The following is a 26,826-nucleotide window of genomic DNA, read 5'->3' as shown; positions in this document are numbered from 1 at the left end:
ATATTCTCTCCTCACTCTGTCCACGTCGGGCCCCTGCTGGTCTTCCGTGAGGAGGATTTGTTCCTTGCCACCCGGGTCTAGCTTAATTCCCAAGTCTCCTTGGTCTCTCCACCCCAGGACGGAGGGTCCTCTCTCGGCTACATATAGCTTACAGGTCGCTTTCCTTCCTCGGAACTAGAAGGCTCCGGTACCCCACCATGGGGATCAGGTTTTCTGTGTACGATATTGGTCTGATGTCTGGCGGATTGAGGTGTGACCCCAGGCTCGGACTGAAGTCCTCTTCCCACACCAATCTCTGTACAATGGAGTATGGAGATCCTGAGTCAATCGCTACTTTGATTTTCACTCCACCTATCATCATTTCCGCTCTCGGCTTGTCGGAGCGCAGAGCGTTGACACTCAGAACCTGCTCTTCGATACACAGTACTTCATCGTCTTCCCCCGACTCTTCTCCAGCGCCTCCATCTTGTGGTTGTTGATCTATGTATTTTACTATTGTCCTTTTTTCCTTCTTGCGGCACACTTTCTCATAGTGGCCGATCAGGCCGCAAAACATACATTTCGCTCGAAATGCTGGGCAGTGTTTATCCTGAGCTGAATGGGTGGCACTGCCACATCTGTAGCATGCCGATCCGGAGGCAGAGAACTGTCTTCCTGCTTGTCCCGATTTTCCCGCCCATTTGCTGGGTGTGCGGTCGCTACTCGGCGCCATTTTGTACCTGTTCGACGGTTCTGCGTCATCGATTTTGTTAACCATTATTCTTTGCGCACTTTCTTTCTTTGCAGCTTCTGCGCACCTCTTGGAGAGCTCCGCTTTCTTCACCATCGCTATTACTTCTTTTAGCGTGGCTTCCCCATGAGCCCATAGCTTGTCCTGCACATTCTTGTTGGTAGTGTGCATAACTATCTGGTCTTTGATGAAATCTTCTTCCATGTTCCCATACTTGCACGTGACCGCAAGTCTCCTCAAGGCTGCCACGTAGTCATCGACTGACTCACCTTCTCCCTGTTTCCTTTGTTGGAAGTTGAACCGGTCAATGGAGACGCATACTGCTGGGCGGTAATGGGCGTCCAAGTCTTCTGAGGCCTGTTTGAATGTATCGGCGTCAACTGCTTGAAGTGGTGCAGACGCAATATTTTTTAACACTCCTATGCCCTCTGGGCCCAGGTTGTGTAGTAGTATCCGTCTCCGCCTCGCTGGAGTAAACTCATCTGTGGATTCGTCCTCGAGGGCTTCTAGGTAGTTGCCGAAGTATTCCCTCCAGTCCTCCCACTTCATCTGTGGTTCTCCGGGCCTAGGTAGGAACGGGATTGGGGCTGTGAGTGACGAGGCCTGGCTGCTCATTTTGATCTTTTCTTCAGGTCCTTCTTCTTGGATCCTGGGGCTGCCTGGCGCGCTGTTCTCCCCCTCTTGACGCATGGGGCTGCCTGGAGCACTGGCGCTGTCTGCTTGCGACGTTGCGGCGCCGGGTGTACTACTCCCCGCTCCTTCGTGGGCGCCCTTCTCAGCCAGGTTCTACGTGGGGTGGTTTCGCCAGCCCACAGTGCAAGTGCGCAGTTCGCTTGCTTCTCTGACCTGCAATAGGTTTACTCCTTCTTCACGCCTCTGCCACGCTCTTCCTTTTGCTCGTCTGTACTCTGTTCATCTCCTCTGGTGCTGCAGGTGGATGACGTAGGGGCCTTCGCGTTCTAGTGTTCCCCTGGGCTTCCTCCACCCCTGCTCTGTTGGGTGCTGCTCCTTCTTGTTCCCTGTGGGTAGATCCCACCCTCGTCGCCACTGTGGAAGCTCTGGTTGCACATACAGATGACCAGGAGGCAGGAGGGTGACCAGGAGGCAGGAGGGTGATGTAATACATATACTTTATTGCCCTTGTACATATGCTAGGAAGAGCGCCGGGCGTCTGCAGTGTGTTGCGCAGTGCCGGCAAGTGAAACGCGCGAACCGCCGTTCGCGCATGCGCAGTCCGCCTGAGGCGTGTTACGTCACACGTCCTGAGCGCAGCGTCTAGAACGCTAACACCACAATGTCCACCGCTCAAATTAACCCAGATTTTCCTATACTAATCCTTTTGGGTTTTGGAGGATCATGCTATTTGTCGAAAAGCGATTCAACGCCTCGTCCGGGGTAGTAAGCGCTATATAAATACAATTACTTGGGCTCTTAGACTCAAGACGGGGCTTGGCTCTTCCCATTCATTTTCGGGCTTGCCCATCTCTAAACGAGAGGAGGGCCAAGGACTTAAGAGTAATGTAGCCATAAATGTCAACATTTTGGAACAAGAAAGAAGGATATTTTTGTAGTGTGCGCACTAGTTTATGCACGTCACGTAGACGTGACGTGCGGCGGCCATGTTGGCGCGCTGCGCGCGCATCCCCATTGCGCGCCGAGGATTCTGAACGATCGGCAGCGCTGGCCGGCGCTCCTCCATAACTTGTACATTAGTTAATAAATACTTCCTGAAACCTTAACCAGCATCCTGATTATTATTGTGTATACCAACATTACAGTGGCGACGAGGTCGGGAGGCTCCAGACGGCAAATTTGGAAAAAAACGGACTTCCCCCCCACGTGTGCAACAGCAGGGCAGGCAGCCCTCCAACAACCTACATACAGCGCAGAGCTGCCCCACACAGCCCAGATTGCAGAGGGCACAGGGGGCACGGCTGAGACCACCGGGTACGACAAGTTTGAGGAGCGTGGCAGAGCCACAGCCACCCGAGAGGCGGCGAAGGGGCCGGAGAGGCAGCACCGCGCCCCGCAGAAGATAAGCCTACCGCGCAGACCTTCCCACGACACCGCGCAAGGGAGGAACAGCGCTGGCTACCAAAGAGGAGGAGGCGGGGACCAGCACTAAGAGTCCCCAGGAGAACACCGATACAGAAGTGAAGGACAGCACCCCAGGGAGTCCCACCAGCAAAGACGTCAAAGCGACAGCGATCAGGGAGGTGAGAATGAGCACACCAGCAGGCTATGCAATTGCACCAGTGCAATTTCTACCGAAACCTGGGGACCCCCTGATGAAGTGGGAGGATTGGAAAGAATATATTGATAACTTCATAGGGGTCCTGGAGGACGAAAATGAAGAAACATTCACCCCCCAAAGAAAGAAACGTATACTGTTACTGAACCTGGGACCGGAGGGTCTCAGGATTTACAAGAGTCTGGTGCCCAAAAAGAGAAAAGACACTGATAAGGATGTATATGCCCATGCATTGGAAGACCTGGACGAACGGTATCGCCCCACCATCTGTGTGTCAGTGGACAGGTGTGAGAAGTTGGCCTGATGTGCAGTGTTCACTATTCTAGTGATCACTATATATCAGTCCAAACAACCCTTATTGATGATTGGTTGTAAGTCAACCTTATAGACCAGCTATCCTAGTAGCATGGATACGAGCAGTCTAAGGCTAAGACTCTAGAGGGCGTGTTAAGCCAGCTGTTTTACCATCACATTACCCCTTGAACACCCAGTGAAAGGACACCACACAAGTGTTATGAAAATAAACAGTGTATTTATTAGAATCACAACAACCCTGTACTCTTTATGAGGACAGGGTGCTAGGCACACAACAAAACTCTTACGGAAATACTTAAGTTAGCACGTTATACACAAATGCCCGAGGGGCACGAAAAACCATATATTCTAAAAGTGGAATGCGAAATTACTAGCAGGTAAGTACAGTACTAATAGGCTTTGGACTCGCTAGGACTTGACTATAGAATCGTTAGATTACTTCTAGGAGACCTAGGGGACTCGGGTGCAGAGTGTGCACTCTCACGCGGGATGCGGGACAAAGTCTATGGGAGCTAGTAAAGGCAAAGTTAGTGTTCACGGGCGAACCCGACCTGGTAGGAAGAAAACGACAGTGGATCCTGACCCTAGGATAGTGAGGCTATGCTGGGACACCGAAGTGCCGAAGTTACCTAGCCCAGGGGCTGCAGCTGCATAGGTCTGAAAAGACGTCGGGAATCTCGTTGCCGGACCAGGAGCCTGGAAGAAGGAAGTTGCTGGCAGGCGACCAGTGAAGAAAAGTTCGATGGATCCAAGCCTGGATCAAGGAAGAAGAAAACCTGAAAGCAGAGGGGACCAAGTTCTTGAATCACTAGCCAGTGATTAAGTGGGCACCAGGATGGCACCGGGCGAAGTCACCTCGACTAGGTGAGTGGGCGACGCTGGCTCTGCAGATCTCACGGACCAGGAGGCGTTGTCGGCGACCAGGATGGAGAGGCGAGCTGTCCCACGATGGATGAAGCTGTCGGCGTCGAAGTTACCCCGGATTGGGCAACAAGCCTTGGCTAATTCAAGCCCACGCGGTGGACTCAAAATGGCGTCTTGAGTGGACCAGGAGGGTCCGGGGTGCTCCTCTTTTGGAAGGGAGCAAGGGCCAGCCTGGAGCAACCAGACCAGCAGCAGAAATGTCGTCGGGCGTCGTTCAGAAGGCCACAAGCCAGCGGGCTAGTAGCCAAACAACGCGGTGAGCAGCAAAAAGCAGAAGGGCCCCACGCAGATCGTGGAGATGCTGGGAGGCTGCACTTCGGTGCTGGAGCTGCTCAGGGTCGGGGCTTCTCGGACCCCAAAGCACTCACCAGGAAATTACTCGGCGGGCTTGCTGGAAAGAAGTCGTGCAGTCTTGAAGATGGCCGGTCCCTCGAGGTCTCGTCACACCCACGAATCTCAGCGTGACTGATGATGTAGGTAGAGGTCAGAGGTGCCAGGGAAGCCGGTTCTCGTCGAGCTGGGCAGTCTTGATCCGGAGGAGAGACTTGCAGCAGACCGCAGTGTTCTTAAGATGGTGCCTGCGGATGCAGGGTGACTACTCCTTAGTCACAAGGGAGAAATCTTAGGAAGAAGTCTTGAGTTCCTTTCGTGGAAAGTAGTTTCAGGATTCAAAGATGATCTGATTTGGAAGGGGGCCAGTTCCTACCTTTATCCTGTAAAAAGGGTCTGGCACGCGACTAAGTCCTGCCCTAGGGGTGGGACTAGGAGGGGGGTGGTTACACCCACTTCCTTGGCGGGCTTTTCCCCAGCACAGGGTCTGGAGTGACCCTGGAACTGGTTCCAGCCAGCCTATGCACAGTGAGCACCGGGGTGCCACGTGCAGTCACCTTCCTCTAAAGCCCTGCCTACCTACAATACACAAAACCCTGTCTGGGACGGTGCTGGCACCGCCTCTGGCAGGAAACCCTTTGTCCTTATCTCCTGCTCTGGGAGGACTCCCAGCAGCAGGAGGGCAGACTTGTGTCTCGGTGGCAGCATCCATTTTGTGGATGCTAAGGCTCTGTCTGACTTTTAACCGGGTTATAGGTTACATGCATGTCGTGTCCCTCTAGAAGGGTGGAATGCTAACCCCGTCGCCGGAATTGGCGAGGGGTTAGTATTCCAATTCGTATGACACCTTACTCGACATGTTTTGATAAAGCGATACCAGAGTTGGCATTTAACCGCGAGGATTATAATGCACTTAAGAGTATATGGTATGCGATATCATGGAAACGGCTAAGGGATGGATCCCGAATGCCGCAGACAGGCTCAGCTCATGCCAGAGCACCATCTCACACGATTCCAAGCACTCTGCCTTCAGGATTGTTAAGGCCTGCCATAGGAGTGACTGATAGGAGATCTGTGTGTCCATTTTAGGGTTAGATATAGGTATACTATATCTAAAGCAAAGGGTGAGTACACCACCTTGCCCCAGCTGTCGTGCAGCCAGTTGTGTCAGTTTAGATAGTCAGCCCAGGGGTGGCATAATACATGCTTCAGCCCCTGGGAGACTTCTGGGTACACCTCAGCCCTGGGTACAGGGACTTGGAGAGGGCCCAGTGCCAATTCAGTACCTGAGTACAATTTGGATAGAGAGAACAGCTAGGCTGTGGGTCTGATTAGCAGGCCCACAGCCAGGGAAAGTCGTAAACCAGTGCAGCAAAAAGCAAAAATCTGGGTGATCATAGGATTGCAGACCCTACTCTCCTACATGACCCCCCCCCCAAACTTTGGGACAATAAACTAACCTTGACCAGGTGAGTCTTCTTGCTCTAAGTGGAAATACCTGGAGAGCCCATCAGCATTGCTGTGATCAGTACCAGGTCTATGCTCCACTGTAAAATCCATCCCCTGTAGGGAAATGGACCACCTAAGCAGTTTGGGGTTTTCACCCTTCATCTGATTTAGCCACAAGAGGGGCTTATGGTCTGTCTGAATGGTAAAGTGAGTGCCAAACAAGTAGGCCCTCAGCTTCTTCAGGGCCCAGACCACAGCAAAGGCCTCCCTCTCAATAGCTGACCAATTTTTCTCTCTGGGTGTCAACCTCCTACTAATGAAAGCAATAGGCTGATCATTACCATTAAAATTCAGTTGAGACAGAACAGCCCCCACACCCAACTCAGAAGCATCTGTTTGGACAATGAATGGCTTGGAGTAATCTGGACTCTTTAGGATAGGTGCTGTGCACATGGCCTGCTTTAGGTCATTGAATGCTTTCTGACAGCTTGCTGTCCACTGAACTTTCTTTGGCATCTTTTTGCTTGTCAGGTCATTAAGAGGGGTCACTATGGACCCATAATTTCTGACAAACTTCCTATAGTACCCAGTCAGGCCCAAGAAAGCTCGAACCTGAGTCTGGGTGATTGGAGGAGTCCAGTCCTTGATGGCCTGTATCTTACTCTCCAGTGGCTGAACCTGGCCTCCACCTACAAGGTGGCCCAGGTATACAACCTGTGTCTGCCCTATCTGGCACTTGGTGGCCTTGATAGTGAGGCCTGCCTTTTGCAGGGCCTCTAACACTTTCCTCAGGTGGACCAGGTGATCCTCCCAGGTGGAGCTAAAGACAGCAATATCGTCTAGATATGCTGCACAGAAGTCATCCAGCCCAGTGAGGACTTGATTCACCAACCTTTGGAAGGTGGCAGGTGCATTTTTCAGTCCAAAGGGCATTACCACAAATTGATAATGCCCTCCAGGGGTAGAAAATGCTGTCTTGGGTTTGGCCTCCTCAGCTAACCTGATTTGCCAATACCCAGCTGTCAAATCAAATGTACTTAAGAAGTTGGCAGAAGCCAATTTATCTATAAGTTCATCTGCTCTTGGTATTGGGTGGGCATCAGTCTTAGTGACTGCATTGAGGCCTCTGTAGTCTACGCAAAACCTCATCTCTCTCTTACCACCCTGGGTGTGAGGCTTTGGCACTAGAACTACTGGGCTAGCCCAAGGGCTATCTGAGGGCTCAATGACTCCCAGCTCCAACATTTTCTGCACTTCAGTTTTGATGCAGTCTCTAACATGATCAGGCTGTCTGTAGATTTTACTCTTGACAGGCAGACTGTCTCCAGTGTCAACATCATGGGTACACCAATCAGTTTGGCTGGGTGTCAGAGAGAACATATGTCTGAAGGATTGCAGAACTTGCCTGCAATCCTGTTGCTGATGTTCAGAGAGGCTGCCACAAAAGACAACACCATCAACTGATCCATCATCAGGATTCTGAGTGAGCAGGTCTGGGAGAGGGTCACTCTCTTCCTCCTGTCCCTCATCTGTGGCCATGAGCAAGCTCATGTCCTTCCTGTCAACATATGCCTTGAGCCTGTTAACATGGAGCACTCTGAGAGGGCTCCTGGGAGTTCCAAGGTCCACCAAGTAGGTAACCTCTCCCTTTTGCTCAATGATGGTGTGGGGCCCAGACCATTTGTCTTTCAGAGCTGCTGGGGCCACTGGCTCCAGCACCCACACCTTCTGTCCTGGCTGGTACACAGTCAGAACAGCCTTTTGGTCATGCCAAGCTTTTTGAAGTTCCTGACTGGCCTCAAGGTTTTTAGATGCCTTTTCCATGTACTCAGCCATCCTGGAGCGGAGACCAAGTACATAGTCCACTATGTTGGTTGCAGGCTTTTTGAGAGGTCTCTCCCATCCTTCCTTCACCAAACACAGGGGTCCTCTTACAGGATGCCCATACAGAAGCTCAAAAGGGCTGTAGCCAACCCCCTTCTGTGGGACCTCTCTGTAAGCAAACAAGAGGCAGGGGATCAGGACATCCCATCTTCTCCTAAGAGGTTCAGGTAGTCCATGAATCATCCCTTTGAGGGTCCTGTTGAATCTCTCAACAAGCCCATTGCATTGTGGATGATAGGGTGTGGTGAACTTGTAGTTCACACCACACTCTTTCCACATGGCAGTCAGATATCCTGACATGAAGTTTGTACCTCTGTCAGAGACGACCTCCTTTGGAAAACCCACTCTGGAGAACACTCCAACTAGGGCTCTTGCCACCACAGGGGCTGTGGTGGTCCTCAGGGGAATAGCTTCAGGATACCTGGTGGCATGGTCCACCACCACCAGTATAAACTTGTGCCCTGATGCTGTCTGGGGTTCCATTGGACCAACAATGTCAATCCCCACTCTTTCAAAGGGGACCCCCACCACAGGTAGTGGTATGAGGGGGGCCTTTGTTGTGCCACCTGACTTACCACTGGCTTGGCAAGTGACACAGGAGCGACAAAACTCCTTGGTATTCTCATTCATGTGGGGCCAGTGAAAGTGTGAGACAAGCCTGTCCCAAGTCTTTGTCTGACCTAAGTGACCTGCAAGGGGAATCTCATGGGCCAAGGTGAGAAGGAAACCTCTCAGAGACAAGGGGATGACCAGCCTCCTGGTTGCACCAGGCTTGGGGTCTCTTGACTCAGAGTACAGGAGTCCATCTTCCCAGTATACCCTGTGGGCACCTGTGGCATTCCCTGCAGCCTCAGCAGCAGCCTGCTGTCTGAGGGGTTCAAGGGAAGGGCAGCTCAACTGTTCCTTCCCCAGGTCTGCTCTGGAGGGTCCCCCTGAGCCCAGAAACTCAACTTGATCAAGTTCAAGCTCTTTAGGCTCAGTTTCCCTCAGCTCTTCTAGATCAGCCTCCTCAGAGACTTGATCCTCAACCTGGGGCAAGGGGGAAGGCAAAGCCTTACCCTTACTGCTCTTCTTCTTGGAAGGTGTCTGGTCCATAATTTCAGGATCCAGCACCTGTTCAGTGGGGCATTTTCTGGCCTGTGACCTAGTCACAGCAAGCACATGTGCTGGCAAGCCTAACATTTCCATGTGAGTCCTCTGCTCCACTTCTGACCACTGTGATGACTCCAAATCATTGCCCAACAAACAATCAACTGGGAGGTCTGAACTGACTACAACTTTCTTTTGTCCCTTCACTCCACCCCAGGAGAAAGCCACAATTGCCACACTATGACTAGTAGTGACATTGCTGGCATTGGTCACCAGGAAATCAGTACCTGGCATGATCTGTCCAGGGTCCACAAAGTTAGGTGTCACCATGGTGACACTGGCACAAGTGTCCCTATAGGCCTGAGCCATTTTGCCATTTATCAAAGGTGTCTGCCTGTATTTGCCCAAAGTATTGGGACTTATTTCAGGGGACATATCCATATCCCCTGTACAGACAAGGACAGCCTGAGTGAGTGTGCCAACTAAGTTGTCAGACCCCTCAGTACCCAAGGTTAACCCAACGAATGCCTTGGGAGGTACACTACCACTACTGACTGTACTAGGGGGTGCAGTTGCTTTAGGAGCTGTAGTGGCAGGAGTTTGTCCTCCTCTTTTGGTGCACTCACTAAACCAGTGAGATTTACTTTTACAGTACTGGCACCACCTTTTTGACTGGCCTTCTTGAGTCTTCTTCTTCTGGGAAGCCTGACCCCCACCCTCTTTGGTTTGTTGGGGACCTGGTGAAGACTTCTGGTCATTTTGCTCATTCTTAACATTACCCTTCTGGTCTGCTTTCTTCTGACCACCCTGGTTCTGGTTCTGGTTCTGCTTGATCCTTGTCCTGACCCATTTGTCTGCCTTCTTTCCCAATTCTTGGGGAGAGGTCAGATCTGAATCAACAAGGTGCTGGTGCAGCAACTGGTTCTGACAATTGTTTAAAATTTGTTCTCTCATCATTAGATTATACAATCCTGTGTAATCTGTAACCTTGCTACCCAGCAACCAGCCCTCCAAAGCCTTAGTGGCACAATCCACAAAGTCAGACCAGTCCTGAGACTGAGTTTTCTGGGTGTCTCTGAACAGCAACCTGTACTGCTCAGTGGTTAAACCAAACCCATCAACCAGTGTATTCTTCAGGACCTGGTAATTGTTAGCATCCTCTACTCTTGTAGTGAGGAGCTTATCTCTACCTTTACCATCAAAGGAGAGCCACAGTATAGCTGCCCACTGACTCTGGGGAATGCCCTGCACAGTGCAGGCCCTCTCCAGAGCAGCCATCCATTTCTGGATATCATCCCCTTGCTTAAAGGGGGGCACTATTTTAGTCAGGTGTTTAGTGTCTAAACCCTTCTCTCTATCTCTTGGGAGATTGCTGCCACCAGTGGGAGCTAGCCCACTCATCTGCTGCTCTCTAGCAAAGGCAAGCTTCTCTTTGGCCAGGGCAAGTTCTTCCCTTTCAATCCTCAGTTCAGCTTGTCTCATTCTAGCTTCATGCTCTTTTCTCTGAGGGGAAGTAAATCTCCTCTGTGGAGGATTCCTTCTCCCCTGAGAAGAGGCATTAGAGTGCAGAGATCTATTGGAGTCCCTAGAAAGAGATCTATCTCTCCTAACTCCAAGGTTAGGCCCACTTCGGGTTAGTACTGGGGGTCCCCCAGATCCTAGCCCAAGTAAGTCTAAGTTGGCCCTGGTTAGCCTTCTGACTACCTCAAGACCTTTGTCTACCTCATCCCCAGAGAGTTCCTCTTGATCCTCCTCCTCAACTGCAGTAGCAATGTTGGGGAGGTCTGGATCCCCAGAGGTTCCCTCTAAGGCTGGCATGTTCTCATGTAACTGAGAAAGCTTTCTGGCATCATATGTCTCTAAGAGACCTATCAGAAAGGGAATGGTAGGGTTAGACCCCTGCTTCAGTTTTCTGGAGACACAGATCTGTCTCATCTCCTGGAAACTGAGAGCTGCATATCTTGAAGTGACCTGTGGAGGGTCAACACTGACCAGGGGAGTCTCAGTAGAATCTCCCTGGGTAGACATGCTTTTCTAGTGAGGTGTAAGTGGTGCACTTACCTACACTATATGTTTGCCTACTGATCCCTTGCTAGAGTTGTAGTTTAGGGTGTGCTAGGCCCTAGGAGCTACAACAGCTGGTTCAGTAGAACTCAGAGTATTCTAAGCTAAGTTATATGTACCTTTAGTACTTATGTGATCTTTCACAAGATATTCTTAGGGCATGTGTGGTAAAACAACAGCAAGCTCAAATCCCACCGCTGCCACCAATGTGAGAAGTTGGCCTGATGTGCAGTGTTCACTATTCTAGTGATCACTATATATCAGTCCAAACAACCCTTATTGATGATTGGTTGTAAGTCAACCTTATAGACCAGCTATCCTAGTAGCATGGATACGAGCAGTCTAAGGCTAAGACTCTAGAGGGCGTGTTAAGCCAGCTGTTTTACCATCACATTACCCCTTGAACACCCAGTGAAAGGACACCACACAAGTGTTATGAAAATAAACAGTGTATTTATTAGAATCACAACAACCCTGTACTCTTTATGAGGACAGGGTGCTAGGCACACAACAAAACTCTTACGAAAATACTTAAGTTAGCACGTTATACACAAATGCCCGAGGGGCACGAAAAACCATATATTCTAAAAGTGGAATGCGAAATTACTAGCAGGTAAGTACAGTACTAATAGGCTTTGGACTCGCTAGGACTTGACTATAGAATCGTTAGATTACTTCTAGGAGACCTAGGGGACTCGGGTGCAGAGTGTGCACTCTCACGCGGGATGCGGGACAAAGTCTATGGGAGCTAGTAAAGGCAAAGTTAGTGTTCACGGGCGAACCCGACCTGGTAGGAAGAAAACGACAGTGGATCCTGACCCTAGGATAGTGAGGCTATGCTGGGACACCGAAGTGCCGAAGTTACCTAGCCCAGGGGCTGCAGCTGCATAGGTCTGAAAAGACGTCGGGAATCTCGTTGCCGGACCAGGAGCCTGGAAGAAGGAAGTTGCTGGCAGGCGACCAGTGAAGAAAAGTTCGATGGATCCAAGCCTGGATCAAGGAAGAAGAAAACCTGAAAGCAGAGGGGACCAAGTTCTTGAATCACTAGCCAGTGATTAAGTGGGCACCAGGATGGCACCGGGCGAAGTCACCTCGACTAGGTGAGTGGGCGACGCTGGCTCTGCAGATCTCACGGACCAGGAGGCGTTGTCGGCGACCAGGATGGAGAGGCGAGCTGTCCCACGATGGATGAAGCTGTCGGCGTCGAAGTTACCCCGGATTGGGCAACAAGCCTTGGCTAATTCAAGCCCACGCGGTGGACTCAAAATGGCGTCTTGAGTGGACCAGGAGGGTCCGGGGTGCTCCTCTTTTGGAAGGGAGCAAGGGCCAGCCTGGAGCAACCAGACCAGCAGCAGAAATGTCGTCGGGCATCGTTCAGAAGGCCACAAGCCAGCGGGCTAGTAGCCAAACAACGCGGTGAGCAGCAAAAAGCAGAAGGGCCCCACGCAGATCGTGGAGATGCTGGGAGGCTGCACTTCGGTGCTGGAGCTGCTCAGGGTCGGGGCTTCTCGGACCCCAAAGCACTCACCAGGAAATTACTCGGCGGGCTTGCTGGAAAGAAGTTGTGCAGTCTTGAAGATGGCCAGTCCCTCGAGGTCTCGTCACACCCACGAATCTCAGCGTGACTGATGATGTAGGTAGAGGTCAGAGGTGCCAGGGAAGCCGGTTCTCGTCGAGCTGGGCAGTCTTGATCCGGAGGAGAGACTTGCAGCAGACCGCAGTGTTCTTAAGATGGTGCCTGCGGATGCAGGGTGACTACTCCTTAGTCACAAGGGAGAAATCTTAGGAAGAAGTCTTGAGTTCCTTTCGTGGAAAGTAGTTTCAGGATTCAAAGATGATCTGATTTGGAAGGGGGCCAGTTCCTACCTTTATCCTGTAAAAAGGGGCTGGCACGCGACTAAGTCCTGCCCTAGGGGTGGGACTAGGAGGGGGGTGGTTACACCCACTTCCTTGGCGGGCTTTTCCCCAGCACAGGGTCTGGAGTGACCCTGGAACTGGTTCCAGCCAGCCTATGCACAGTGAGCACCGGGGTGCCACGTGCAGTCACCTTCCTCTAAAGCCCTGCCTACCTACAATACACAAAACCCTGTCTGGGACGGTGCTGGCACCGCCTCTGGCAGGAAACCCTTTGTCCTTATCTCCTGCTCTGGGAGGATTCCCAGCAGCAGGAGGGCAGACTTGTGTCTCGGTGGCAGCATCCATTTTGTGGATGCTAAGGCTCTGTCTGACTTTTAACCGGGTTATAGGTTACATGCATGTCGTGTCCCTCTAGAAGGGTGGAATGCTAACCCCGTCGCCAGAATTGGCGAGGGGTTAGTATTCCAATTCGTATGACACCTTACTCGACATGTTTTGATAAAGCGATACCAGAGTTGGCATTTAACCGCGAGGATTATAATGCACTTAAGAGTATATGGTATGCGATATCATGGAAACGGCTAAGGGATGGATCCCGAATGCCGCAGACAGGCTCAGCTCATGCCAGAGCACCATCTCACACGATTCCAAGCACTCTGCCTTCAGGATTGTTAAGGCCTGCCATAGGAGTGACTGATAGGAGATCTGTGTGTCCATTTTAGGGTTAGATATAGGTATACTATATCTAAAGCAAAGGGTGAGTACACCACCTTGCCCCAGCTGTCGTGCAGCCAGTTGTGTCAGTTTAGATAGTCAGCCCAGGGGTGGCATAATACATGCTTCAGCCCCTGGGAGACTTCTGGGTACACCTCAGCCCTGGGTACAGGGACTTGGAGAGGGCCCAGTGCCAATTCAGTACCTGAGTACAATTTGGATAGAGAGAACAGCTAGGCTGTGGGTCTGATTAGCAGGCCCACAGCCAGGGAAAGTCGTAAACCAGTGCAGCAAAAAGCAAAAATCTGGGTGATCATAGGATTGCAGACCCTACTCTCCTACAACAGGTTTAACTTCCAGCAGAGAAAACAACGGGCTGGAGAAACCATAGAAGAATACGTAGCGGCCTTGAGGAAGCTGGCTGCCCCGTGTAAATACGCACTGTGGGAAGACGAATTCATAAAGGATCAGATCGTGATGCATACTACGAGCACAAATGTCCAAGACAAGTTATGGGCAAGCGGCGACACCACACTCAAAGATGTAATGGTCATCGTAAAGAGGGCGGAACTCGCAAGGAGGTGCGCTGACGCAACCAAGAAAGACGTAGCCACCCCAATGATGGTGAACAGGATACAAGAGGGAGACCACCGCAAAGACCAGAGAGGCAAAGACCCAGCGGCCAAAAGAACAAACAAATGGCAAGGAAAGCAAACAGGCAATGACGGCAGGAAATCATGCTACAGATGCGGCAGTTGGTCCCACGACACACGCGATAGAAGATGTCCTGCGTTCCGAGCCAAGTGCCTACACTGTGGCATCTTAGGCCGCTATGAGAAGGTGTGTAGGAAGAAACACCCCAAGGGAATGGTGAAATGCATCGATCAAGGCGAAGAAGATCTGGAGGAGGTTGCAGAGGAAGAGGTGGTCACCGTCTTATGCATATACGACCAGGTACTGAGCGTAGAAGGGAAGAAATCCACAAAACCCATCCTGGACATGTCTATGGGCGGGATTACCATCACTGTGGTGGCAGACACCGGATCCCCATTCACCATTGTCCAACGGGCAGTGTGGGAAGAAACGTTCAGACCCAAGTTGGGCCCGGAGTTGGAGAAACTAGACATTCGGCCGGTCACCTACAATGGCGACCGTATTCCAATGGTGGGGTTCCGACGCCTGTTGTTCGAATTTAGGGGCCGATCAGCATAGTGCAAGCTGTACATTGCAGAGAAAGGACCCTCCGTCCTAGGATGGCTAGACCAGGGCGACCTAGGAATAAAGCTGGATCCAGAAGGAAAGGAGCAAATATTACTCACAGAGCAAGAGGAATGGCCGGACCTGAACAAATGGAAGGAGAACTACCCAAAAGTGTTTGGAGGCACGGTGGGACGGATGGAAAAATTCCAACACAAGATTGTGCTCAAGGAAGGGGCCATCCCGGTGGCTCACAAAGTGAGGAACGTGCCGATTGCGGTAAGAGAAGCAGTCCAGAAAGAACTCCAAGAGTTGGAAAAGAAGGGAATAATAGAACCAATAACCTGTGCAGAATGGTTGGCGCCCTTAGTGGTCGTAATGAAGCCCAACGGGAAGGTCCGGCTTTGTGTGGACCTGAGAGAACTGAATAAAAATATCGTGGTGGAGAAATTTCCCCTCCCCAGAATCGAAGAAATGTTGGCCAAGACCAGAGGAGTAAGGTGGTACTCCACTATTGACTTGACATCGGCCTATCACCAAATAGCACTTCACCCGGACAGCAAAAGTCTTACATCCTTCATCACTCCGTTTGGGTGTTACCAGTTCTGTCGTATGCCGTTTGGGCTGGCCTCGGCGGCTGCAGTCTTCCAGAAAATGATGCACCAACTATTCAGAGACTGCAAGGACGTCCAGTATTTCCAGGACGACATCCTGGTGATGGGGCGAGACAGGCAGGATCACGATCAGAAGCTGGGAAACGTGTTACAAACGCTAGAGAACAAAGGCCTTACAGCGGAGTGGACCAAGTGCCGGTTGGGCCTACAATCGGTAACGTACCTAGGACACGAGATCGGACAACAGGGCGTTACACCCAAGTCGGAAAACGTAAAAGCCATCGCCGAAGCACCGCCACCCAGGAACAAGGAAGAGGTCAGGTCGTTCTTGGGGATGGCGGAGTACTACAGCAAGTTTGTGGTACACTTCGCCTCTAAGACCCACAACATGAGGCTGCTGACCAGGGAAAGCACTGTGTTCCAGTGGACACCGGAAGCCCAAGCAGAGTTCGAAATTATCAAGAAGGATGTCACAGGAGCTGTTCCCCTCAAGGGTTACGACCCACAAGGCACCACCGTACTGACGACTGATGCTAGCGACAAGGGCCTGGGCGCTGTACTCATGCAAGACAGAGAAAGAGGGGAAATGGAGACAATCAGTTTTGCATCCAGAGCATTGACGGATACAGAGAGCAAATACAGCGTGATTGAGAAGGAGATGCTGGCGGTGGTATGGGCCATGACGAGATTCCGGCAATTTCTGTGGGGAACACGTTTTCTACTCAAAACAGATCACAGACCATTGGTGAAGGTGCTAACATCGAGCGGACACGCCAGTGCCACTCCCAGGATATCCAAAATGTCCCTAAAGTTACTCGAGTTCAGGTACGACGTGGAGTACATTCCTGGGAACCGGAACCGAGTAGCGGATTACCTGAGTAGGGCAGCCGCCATGGAGCCTGGAGAGGAAGACCCTGCAGGCAGTGGGGAGTTGGTAGCTCTCATAGAAGACCAAGAGAAATTAATTAGCCAACAAGAATGGACAGAGTCATACGAGGAGGACACCGACATGAAGGAAGTAAAGGTACACATCGTGCAAGGATGGCCAGATAAAAGAAACGTGAGGGCGAGCCTCAGGCCGTACTATGAAGTGCGGGAAGAACTGTCGGTCGGAGACAAGGGGGTGTTCATTTACAGAGGAGATAAGGTGATCCCCCCAAGGAACCTCACCTCAAAACTTTTGGACCTGTTACACGAGGGACACCTGGGCATAGGGAAACTCAAGGCAAGAGCAAAACAAAACTATTGGTGGCCAGGCTTGGACATAAGGGCTGAAAGGCATGTCAGGGAATGTCCACAATGTCAACGGGCAGACAAGACCTTAAAACCCTTGAGGCCAGCGATAGGGAAGTTTGACCCTCCTTCAAATCCGTGGGAAGAACTATCTGTAGACATTTTGGGACCTGTCCTAGATGACCAAGGCACACAGAAATATGTGTGTGTACTCATGGATCGATATTCAAAGTGGCCGGAGTTGAGAGTGGACGAGTCCATGGACACAGAGAACATCATAAAGTTTCTGTCAGAGACCTTCACTAGGGAAGGAATACCTAAATCGATCTTGAGTGACAATGGGCCCCAGTTCACGTCGGAAAGGTGGAACAAGTTCATGCAAAGAAATGGCATCACTGTCAAACACACGGCAATCTACCATCCGGCCGGTAACGGCCTAGTGGAGAGATTTAACAGGGTAGTGATGGGAGCCATACAAGCCGCCATATCAAGTGAACAGAACTGGGAGAAAGCGTTAGAGAACATGGTGTGGGCCTACAGAATAACCCCCACTGGCACGGGGTACAGCCCATTCCAAATATTGAGGGGGCGTGAACCATTCACGCATGACAACAGGATATGGAAGGAAAAGGTCGTCACCAGCGAATGGTCCCCCGCAGTGGTGCGGGCCAACCTGGAAAGAGCACAGACAATTTACAGCAATCATTACAATAAACGAAGGAATGTTAAAAGGACAGGCCTGGAAAAAGGAGAGTGGGTGAGAGTAAAGTTAGCCACTCTACAGAAGAAAGGAGACAGCAAGTACAGCAAGCCGATGCAAGTCGTGGAAGTGTATGATCGAGCGGCCCTGTTGAGCGATGGGAATGTGTGGTCCCAGGACCGCATGGCCAGGTGCAACAAGGTTTTGGGCTGGGAGCAACATGGAACTGAATGGGAAGACACGGATGATTCGAACGTGGAGAGGAGACAAGGTGCCAGTGAGCAGCAAGGCGGAGTAAGCGCCGGGACAGAAGAAGAAGAAGAAGAGAACGGAAGTCAAGGAATAGAAATGGACAGGTCGGAGAGAAGCATGAATGAAGGTGGAGCAGTGAGTGAAGGAGCAGAAGGCCAGGAGATGCAGAGCCAAGAGACTATGGAGAACCCTGTCAGGATGACAAGGAGTGGAAGGCAGGTGGTAAGACCCTCCAGATTTCGAGATTTCGAGTTGGACACTGAACTGTAAGTGACTCAGCAAAGCTTGGTAAAAAGGGGAGATATGTAGTGTGCGCACTAGTTTATGCACGTCACGTAGACGTGACGTGCGGCGGCCATGTTGGCGCGCTGCGCGCGCATCCCCATTGCGCGCCGAGGATTCTGAACGATCGGCAGCGCTGGCCGGCGCTCCTCCATAACTTGTACATTAGTTAATAAATACTTCCTGAAACCTTAACCAGCATCCTGATTATTATTGTGTATACCAACATTACAATTTTGAAGGAAAAAAAAACGGGGTACTTAATTTCCTCCATTAATGCAAATTTCAGGCGGGAGTCACCTGAAATAAACAATTTTTTGGCTTAAAAAATCGGGGGTCTCCAGCCTGAATCGTGTCTAATGGCATGAATGTGGTCTGGCATCAGGCAATATTGCTGTGCAAGTTACTAATGCAGTCTTTGCACGGCACTATAACTCTAAGGACCTCTTAGAATAATAGATACCCCCAGTCGAGGTGGTCCTATGAAATATAGGAAATTGAACCTCTGCTTGTTAAAACTCTTTTAACGTTCACGCATTAGTATCCTATTCCTAACCCCTGTGATCGGACTGGTTTGCACTCAAACACTCACAACCAATCACTTAGATTCATACATTTTCTACTAATTGCGATAAAAGTCCAACGCCATTCTATTGGTTGTGATAACTATTGTCATGGGGTTGGCTGGTAATCTCTTGTCGGTTGTGCATTGGCTGCCACTCGTCGCTACGTGTTGCCCTACGTCAGTGGATAGTTTACAGTACAGACCCGTAGAGAAGCTGACTTTATAGTAGTTAGTGTGTGCCTCTACGTTGGTGTCCAGTCCGATGCAACAAGATGTCAGTAAACACAGTGAACTGGGTGGGTGCTAATGAGCAGGCTCTTTGCATTTAAATCCGCCCTGCAGCAGCTTCAGTTGCGCGATCAATTGCCGAGAGCCACTCGTTCTTGTTTTTCGTCATGAGCGCGTCACCTTCTGCGCGTACTCCTCGGGCAGCTACTCCCCCTCCATTGGGTTAGGCTCCACCTTGTGCCACCGACGCAGACTTTCCCAGCTGGTTCCTTGGTTTAGGGAGTCACGTTATTGGTATGTTTATTTCCTGTTTTCGAAATTCCTCACATTCGTAGGGATGCAAGTACAATACATGCCACGGGCTCCACAGCGCTCTTTTGAAGTAGGGCAAGTTTCCTACTCTTGCCCGCTACCCAAAGCGGGGGCGGGGCAGGATTGCCCACCCCCGAATCACTCCACTAGTAATAAAGGAATGGGACCTGTTGTAAATCATAATTGTATTCGAGATTACCATAGAAGCGTTTTTAGGTGTTCGTGGTGGGGCTTTGTAGCACAGGGTAATTGTGGTGCTCCACTCATTTTGAAACACGCTTTTCATTTAAAAAGGCACTCGTCTAATAATACACTCGCATGACTTGAAAGAAATTGCATAGTGGCTGTACTAATTATGTACATTGGCCATTTGTATCGCTCGCTCTACAGTTGGTACGTTTATCTTAATTGGAACTAACGTGCCTACTGGAGATTTCCAGGGTTGGCAGGAGCAGCAGTGTAAAATACCAGTATACCTGTCGCCCGCCATGCCATTGCTTTTAAATTGCGAGAACCCAGGTTTGGGTACTGTGGACGTGATTAGGGCTACAGCGCACCGAGCAACTTAAGTAGCCCCTGTCCTGCTCTCGTCGCGCTCCAGGGCTCAGCTGTTGCACTTGTGGAATTTACACCCAGATACTCTTGGTGGGAGGAAGAACCACAAGGTGAGCGCTGACGACACCGCACTGCGGCCCGGGATTGGCTGGCTTCCCCCATGTCCGCTTGTTGTGCCGTTCGGCTGTCATCTTTGTTGATGTGTCAGCAGCGGCGGCAGGTGCTGTACGGGAGTGGACTGCGGGTGCGAAAGGTGTACTAGGCCTGGAATATCGTCAAACCAAGACCAGCTTCTGGCGAGAAGGTAAACCCTGGAAGTTTCGGGAGCGATTTGCTGGCACCGGAAGGAGCCGAGTAGCCGTTCAGGTTACCCCTGCCTAGACGGTGCTCTGCCCATTACCTTAATTGCCGTTGGAAGCGAGTTTCGGTTGAAGGGAGAGGGAGCGCATTGTGTAGTGATTACGATACACCACCATCAACCCCGGAGAAGTGGGTGTCCGTAGCCTGAGGTCAACATTTGCTTCCTCTGAGACTGTTGACGAAGCTATGGGTCAGTAAGGGTGTGCTATGCCACACAGGGTGGGGGTCAGTGTAGTGTCAGGCTACGACAGCCATCTGCCCCTTATACTGCATGGAAACGAGACCGAGGCTGCCTGAATACACGTGCCCATCCTCCAATTCATTTCTAGAGATGGCAGGGTTAACGTGCTATTTAGAAAGGTGGGTGCAAAAAGCCCAGCTTTTAAGTGAGGCGTAGAGACCTTGATGCTAGCCATGACAGTTTAGGCGTAGACCTATGTTTGTGTATATAAGAGGGCATCAATCCAATTTTTCAGATATATCACCCCTTAGTTCAATCATACTGGCCTGCTGGTACCAGTGGAAGTAGACATTTGTGTTTTCACTGCCGTTTGGTGGAGGGTGCACGGCTTGCATCGATAACATGAATAATAATTATGTTCTTAAAGATCTCAAAGGTTGTCATTGTACCTACTGACGTCTTTAATATGGTTCGAGCTTTCGAGAAACACCCATTCATGTAGTAATAGCAGGATTTAATGCCAATGCTTTTAGGGATTGGTGTATAACTAATGGCAGCATTATCGGGTTAGGTACTTGTGCCATTGTCCTGAAGCGTCCATCTTATTCACAAACCGATTTAGCTAAACATGTCCGAAGTTTGTGTCACTTTAGATACAAAAATTGATGCTATCTTTCTAAAGTTGTTTGAAGTACATTTCTGTTGAAATGATGGCAATGTACCATGCCTGCTCGATATATCCGTGTAATGCTTTGTAGAGCTGATTGTGGCTTCTTAAGTCACTAAAGATGTGAGAAAAACGAATTATATTATGCCTAGGTAATTTTTTTTCCGCCAAATAATATGCCCTGTTTTTCAAAATAGCTGCTTCATTTAGCCTAAGTTGGTAAGACTTTAGTGGTGTTTGTACATTAGAAATCGTTTACACTTTCTTACGCATTTGTTCTGCATTTATTTATCTCCTGTATGAATTAACTGTTCAGGGAATGGCTCTTGTCAATTACCTAAAACTGCAGTAAAAGATCCTTGATTAACAAGTGGACTCGTTTGCATATAAACCAGGGGGCAAGTTATCATTGAAAAATTGAGAGAAAATATACAACAGTCTTCATAGATTTAATGTAACATAGTGGCTATGCTTGACTACCGTTTGCGTTTGGATGAAACAACGTTGTGTGTGTGAATGCAAAAGCATACACATAGTACCATAAACATATTCGTTTTAGTATATATTTTCTAACGAGGTTAGTGATTCACCCTTTTTTTTTTTTAGGAACGTCCTGCATCTGCAAAGCTTGCTTTTGTCTTTCATTTTTACTGAAAGTTTATAGGGAGAGAGGAAACTTGAGCTTGTGCATAAGTGTTGACCTAGTTTTGTGTGGGAAGTATTCACCGCTTTACAATGGATTACAGAAGAGTTGTTCATTACCACAGAACTAGTCGAAATTTGAGAACTGCGTATAAAGCCTACATTGTTTCAGGTTAGCAGCTCCAGGCCGTCTTGATTCCTAATGTTTGTATTAACAGTAGCCGAAACGGCTCCTAAAAGGTTTATTTTGTGATTCACTAATAACATGAGGAGCAATTCAATTAGAATCCAAAATTTGTTTTTCTATTTTTCTAGTTTGTGTTCTCAAAAAATCCTTTCGTTGTTGAATTCTGTGGACCTCGTTGGTTCTTCAACAAAGATCAAGTGTTAGATATTATAAATAAATATGCCTTTTTTGATTTTGTTAAGCAAACACCATTTAGTTTCCATTAAATGTACACAGTCAGTTTCCATATCAAAATTGACAGAAAGGTCAGCAAGAAGCATAGTTGCTGTAAGTCACATTTATATTGTTTCCCACTTCTCCACACTCTCCAATGGAAATATATGGAATTAATTTATCGCTATTTTTATCCATTTGTTGATTGACTTCTAAAATTGATATGTAAACAGACTGCTTAAAAAAAAATCTTGTAACCAAGCAAATTAAACGTAACACTTTGAAAGTAGTTTTCTATTGTACATCATTTCCTGCACGCATCAAAAATAAACATCGCTCGATACTGTATTATTGCAAGACTAGAACCAAATTACGGAATGTGATTAATTAAAAATGACCAAGAACTAAAAGTAGTGGCAACTATTTTCGGTAGAATCATCCTGTCTTGATTAACAAGAGACTGCCCAGGCAAACGTTTGTTTTTATCAGGTTATATGGATTTAACATTGAAAGATGCTGGCTTATAGGTTGCAAATTCCATAGTGGAAGAATTTAATTTATTAAGAAAACATACTATTTTCTGAATCATTAACACTATAATAGTTCCTGTAAAATATTACACATTCATATTTTTTTAGGCTGTTAATTTATTAGGTTTAGGTAGATACTCTTGTTAAACCATAGTCAGAAATTGAGGTGGACAGCTTTTGGGATGAATAACATAAGCAGAGTACTTGAAGGAATGATAGTTATCAGCCAGTAAAAACAAGCATAAGTAAGCTAGACATGGAGATTTGGGTGCTTAACAAATCGTGCTAATACATACTATTGCTCTAATGTTATCACTGTTGCCAGAATGTTGTGATTGCTCTGGTCTGTGGCACTCCAAGTACATTATAAATATTTCTGATACTCAACAGTGCTTTTATCTCCTTAAAATGTAAAGAGCTAATTCCCCCATCAAAGTTAACCTTCACTGAAGTTTGGATAAAATTTGTTTGTAATTTTATTCGAAGACTGTGTTTAAATTGGTAGAAATGAAGGCAGAGGTTATTTACTAGAACCATTGGTATAATTTACTTAATGTATTTGTATCTAAGGCCAGGAATCAAGCACAATCACTGAACCAAATGTGCCATTGTCTTTGCAAACTCTCTGTGCGTAAAGGTGGTGAGTAATGAATATAACATTTAGAACTAGTTTCCCAGATTCTGGAGAGGCTTTGGTTCAGCGTAAGCAGCTCGAAGGTGCAACTCCTTTTAACTTTCAATTCAATTTAATTTCTTTATTTATTTATTATTTATTTATTTATTGTCATTTTTAAAGCGCGGCGAATACCCGTAGGCGTCTCGGCGCTGGCTAAGGGCATGGGTCAACATCCAGGAGAACCAACAGAATCTTCCTAACTATTGATCAAACAACCAAGTCTTAAGTTGTCTACGGAATATTAGCAGGGATGGGCTAGTCCTGATATGAGAGGGTAGGGAATTCCAGAGTTTTGGGGCGGCAACCAAAAAGCGTCTGTCGCCCCAGGTGACTGTTCTAGTGTGTGGTACTACTAAATGATTGTGATGGGTGGAGCGGAGAGAACGAGTTGGTATGTAACGTACAAGATTATGTTTGAGAAAGTGGGGGCCAAGATTGTTAAGTGCCTTGTAGACAATACACAGCGATTTGAACTTAATTCGACTGCGTATCGGGAGCCAATGAAGTTTCCTGATGGTGTTGGAAACAGGTGCAAACTTGGGAAGTCCCGAAAGCAGCCGAGCTGCTGCGTTTTGAATTGACTGCATCTTATTTGTCACTCGATTTTGGGCATGTAGGAAGAGGGCGTTGCAATAATCCAAGGCGGACAGCACCAATGAACTGATCAGGGTTTTCCTGGCTGAATCCGGTAGAAAAGGTAGAATTTTCCTTTATGGTTCGGAACTCCAAGAAGGTACACATAAAATATTTTAAAGAGAGGAAGATTTCCATTATATCATATCGTACTATTTTTAATAACAGAATAAAATACAGTCGGGGCCTAACAAATTAAGATTTTATTATGTAATACAAATTTAAAAACAGTATTTAAGAAAAAGCTATAAATGACTCTATTGATAGTCACAATACCTAATGTATAAAGTGCAAGTGCGCATATGTAAAAACCTTTACACGATCAGTTATAATATAGCGCAAAATCTTCAAATTGCTTTATCCCGATAAATATTCTAACAACTTAATTTATGCAATTCAAGTACCCTAGGTTATAGTTTATAATGTACAAAATATGCTACACAGCAGGGACCATGTTTGGCCAGAGCTAAACTTCTAATGGTGGGTAGACAACTAACACATGATTTAAAGTTTTGCCCTTAGTTCTAGTTTAGAATGTGCAAAATATGCTACCCATCAGGGAACATATTTAACATACCAGAACTAAGCACAGCATAATAAATCACCCTAAAAATATTTTAGAATTGTTTGAAAAAGCAAACATTTTTAAAACATAATAATTCAAAGGTGGGGGCTAAAAGACTGTTCTGGGCCTCCTCTGCGGTGGGGGGTTTCCTCGAGCGTGTGTTGTGCCACCTATGTAAATCCTGTGCCTTAACCTTGTTTTTCTTCCTTTTTATCTGCTTTTTTGCCCTTCTGTACTGTGCCACTGCCAGGCATCGCTGCTGTTCTGTCCCCCTGCGCCCGCCCCGCTCCCCGCCGCCGTCCATTAGTCCACGCCCCTTTTGTTTAGTGCCCTCCCCGCTGCTCCTCCCTCCCTCCCACTTGGCCAAAAATGACGACCGCGCGGCGCAGGTGAGTGTGACCTGTCCCAGGACACCCCCGCGCCGCACGGCCACCAGCTGTGTGTGTGCCCCTCGCCCTCTGCTGCCCGCAGCCTTGTTGGGACTGCCTCTCTGCTCCCAGACCCTCCGCAGGTTTCCTCGAGCGTGTGTTGTGCCACCTATGTAAATCCTGTGCCTTAACCTTGTTTTTCTTCCTTTTTATCTGCTTTTTTGCCCTTCTGTACTGTGCCACTGCCAGGCATCGCTGCTGTTCTGTCCCCCTGCGCCTGCCCCGCTCCCCGCCGCCGTCCATTAGGCCATGCCCCCTTTTGTTTAGTGCCCTCCCCGCTGCTCCTCCCTCCCACTTCGCCATAAATGGCGACCGCGCGTACGCGCAGCGGTCACGCGCTGTGGCAGCGCCGATTGTGCGCGCCAAAGGTAAGCCCGTCAGCGCCCGTCCGCGCCTGGACCGCGCCTAGCGCCAGGACCCCTGGCCCCCACCGATGCAAGACGACCTGACAGACCTACGACGCCGCCGCCCTCAACGCACTCAATGCCGGCCGGAACACCGCCTGCTGCCGGGCCACCCCGAAACGCTTCCACGGACCCTTCACCTGCACAGCCTGCAAGTTTACCTGCCTCCGAACATGCACCGCGCCCGCCAAGCCAAACCCCAGCAACCACCTCAAGTGCATCCTGCTCAACACCCGCTCCGTCCACAGACACGCCGTCGAACTCTGGAACCTGCTCGACACTACATCACCAGACGTCGCCTTCCTCACTGAAACATGGATGAACGCCTCCTCAGCCCCCGACATCGCCATCCCCGATGGATACAAGATCATCAGGAAGGACCGCGTCAACCAGACGGGAGGAGGCATCGCCATCGTCCACAAGAACACCATCCGCATCACGACCGACTCCAACGACACCTTCGCCGCCGCCGAGCACCTCCACTTCCAGATCCACACCGACCCAAAGACGACCCTCAGAGGAACCCTCCTCTACAGACCCCCGGGACCACACACACAATTCAGCAAAGACATCACGGACTTAATCAGCCCTCACGCCCTCCCCTCCGCCGACTACATCCTCCTAGGGGACCTCAACTTCCACCTGGAGAACAACAAGAACCGCAACACCGTCACCCTGCTGGACAACCTCGCCAACCTCGGACTCACGCAAATGGTGACCACCCCCATCCACTACGCCGGCCACACACTTGACCCCATCTTTTCATCCAGCAAGCACATCTCCTTCAGCCACTCCACCGGACTTCAGTGGACCGACCACAGCTGCGTCCACTTCAGCTTCAGAAAAACCACCACCCACCACCACCCGCAACAGGTTCCTCACAGGAGCTGGAGCAAGATCACCGCCGACCAGCTCACCGCCTCCCTCAGCCAGAACCCACCTACCAGCACACCGGACCCCAACGAAGCAGCCCGCAACTTCACGCAATGGCTGACCGCCTGCGCCGACGGCCTTGCACCACTGAAGAACCCCCCCAGCAAACCCAGAAGCAAGAAGGCCCCATGGTTCACCGACGAACTCCAGGACTCCAAGAAGACCTGCCGCACCCTCGAGAAAGTCTGGCTCCTCGACCGGACTACTGACAACATGACCGCCCTCAAACACGCGACCCGCAAGCACCACCAGCTCATCAGCACCACCAAGAAGAAATCACTGAAAGATCGACTGGACAACAACGCCCACGACAGCAAGGAACTCTTCAGCATCGTCAAGGAGTTCTCCAACCCCAGAACCAGCAACAACGACATCACCCCTTCACAAGATCTCTGCGACTCCTTCGCCTCGTTCTTCCACCGACATCCACAACAGCTTCGGCACACCATCCTCGCACCCAACCGTCGAACCAACGCACCTCACTGCCACCCTCTGCACCTGGACCCCAGTGACCACCGAAGACACAGTCCGCACGATGAACACCATCCACTCCGGATCTCCGACTGACCCCTGCCCCCACCACATCTTCAACAAGGCCGACTCCACCATCGCACCCCAACTCCGAGACGTCATCAACACCTCCTTCGACACCGCCACCTTCCCGGAGAGCTGGAAACATGCCGAGCTCAGCGCCCTACTGAAGAAACCAACAGCGGACCCCACCGACCTCAAGAACTTCCGCCCCATCTCGCTCCTCCCCTTTCCTGCCAAAGTCATCGAGAAGATCGCCAACAGACAGCTTGCGGCCTTCCTCGAGACGAACGGATCCCTCGACCCCTCACAATCCGGTTTCAGAGCCAAC

The 26,826-nt window shown here is 49.6% G+C and overlaps 1 protein-coding gene across 4 annotated transcripts in view; it reads left to right on the top strand.

Moving 5' to 3' along the window:
• Positions 1-18,880: 18,880 nt before the first annotated feature.
• Positions 18,881-26,826, top strand: part of CCDC186 (coiled-coil domain containing 186) — a 603,510-nt gene continuing 595,564 nt past the window's right edge. For 2 of the 4 annotated variants that reach the window (XM_078643863.1, XM_078643865.1), the window contains exon 1: positions 18,881-18,972. The gene's annotated coding sequence lies outside the window, so the exon portion shown is untranslated. Of the gene's footprint in view, positions 18,973-19,009; positions 19,850-26,826 lie in introns of those variants that run through there. The other 2 variants (XM_078643862.1, XM_078643864.1) reach the window with 1 other exon arrangement.

This window comes from Lissotriton helveticus, chromosome 5_1 (genome assembly GCF_964261635.1).
Source record: "Lissotriton helveticus chromosome 5_1, aLisHel1.1, whole genome shotgun sequence".
NCBI classification, from domain to species: Eukaryota; Metazoa; Chordata; class Amphibia; order Caudata; family Salamandridae; genus Lissotriton; species Lissotriton helveticus.
Note: the sequence above shows the minus strand (reverse complement) of the source record. Positions and strands in the feature narration are given on the sequence as shown.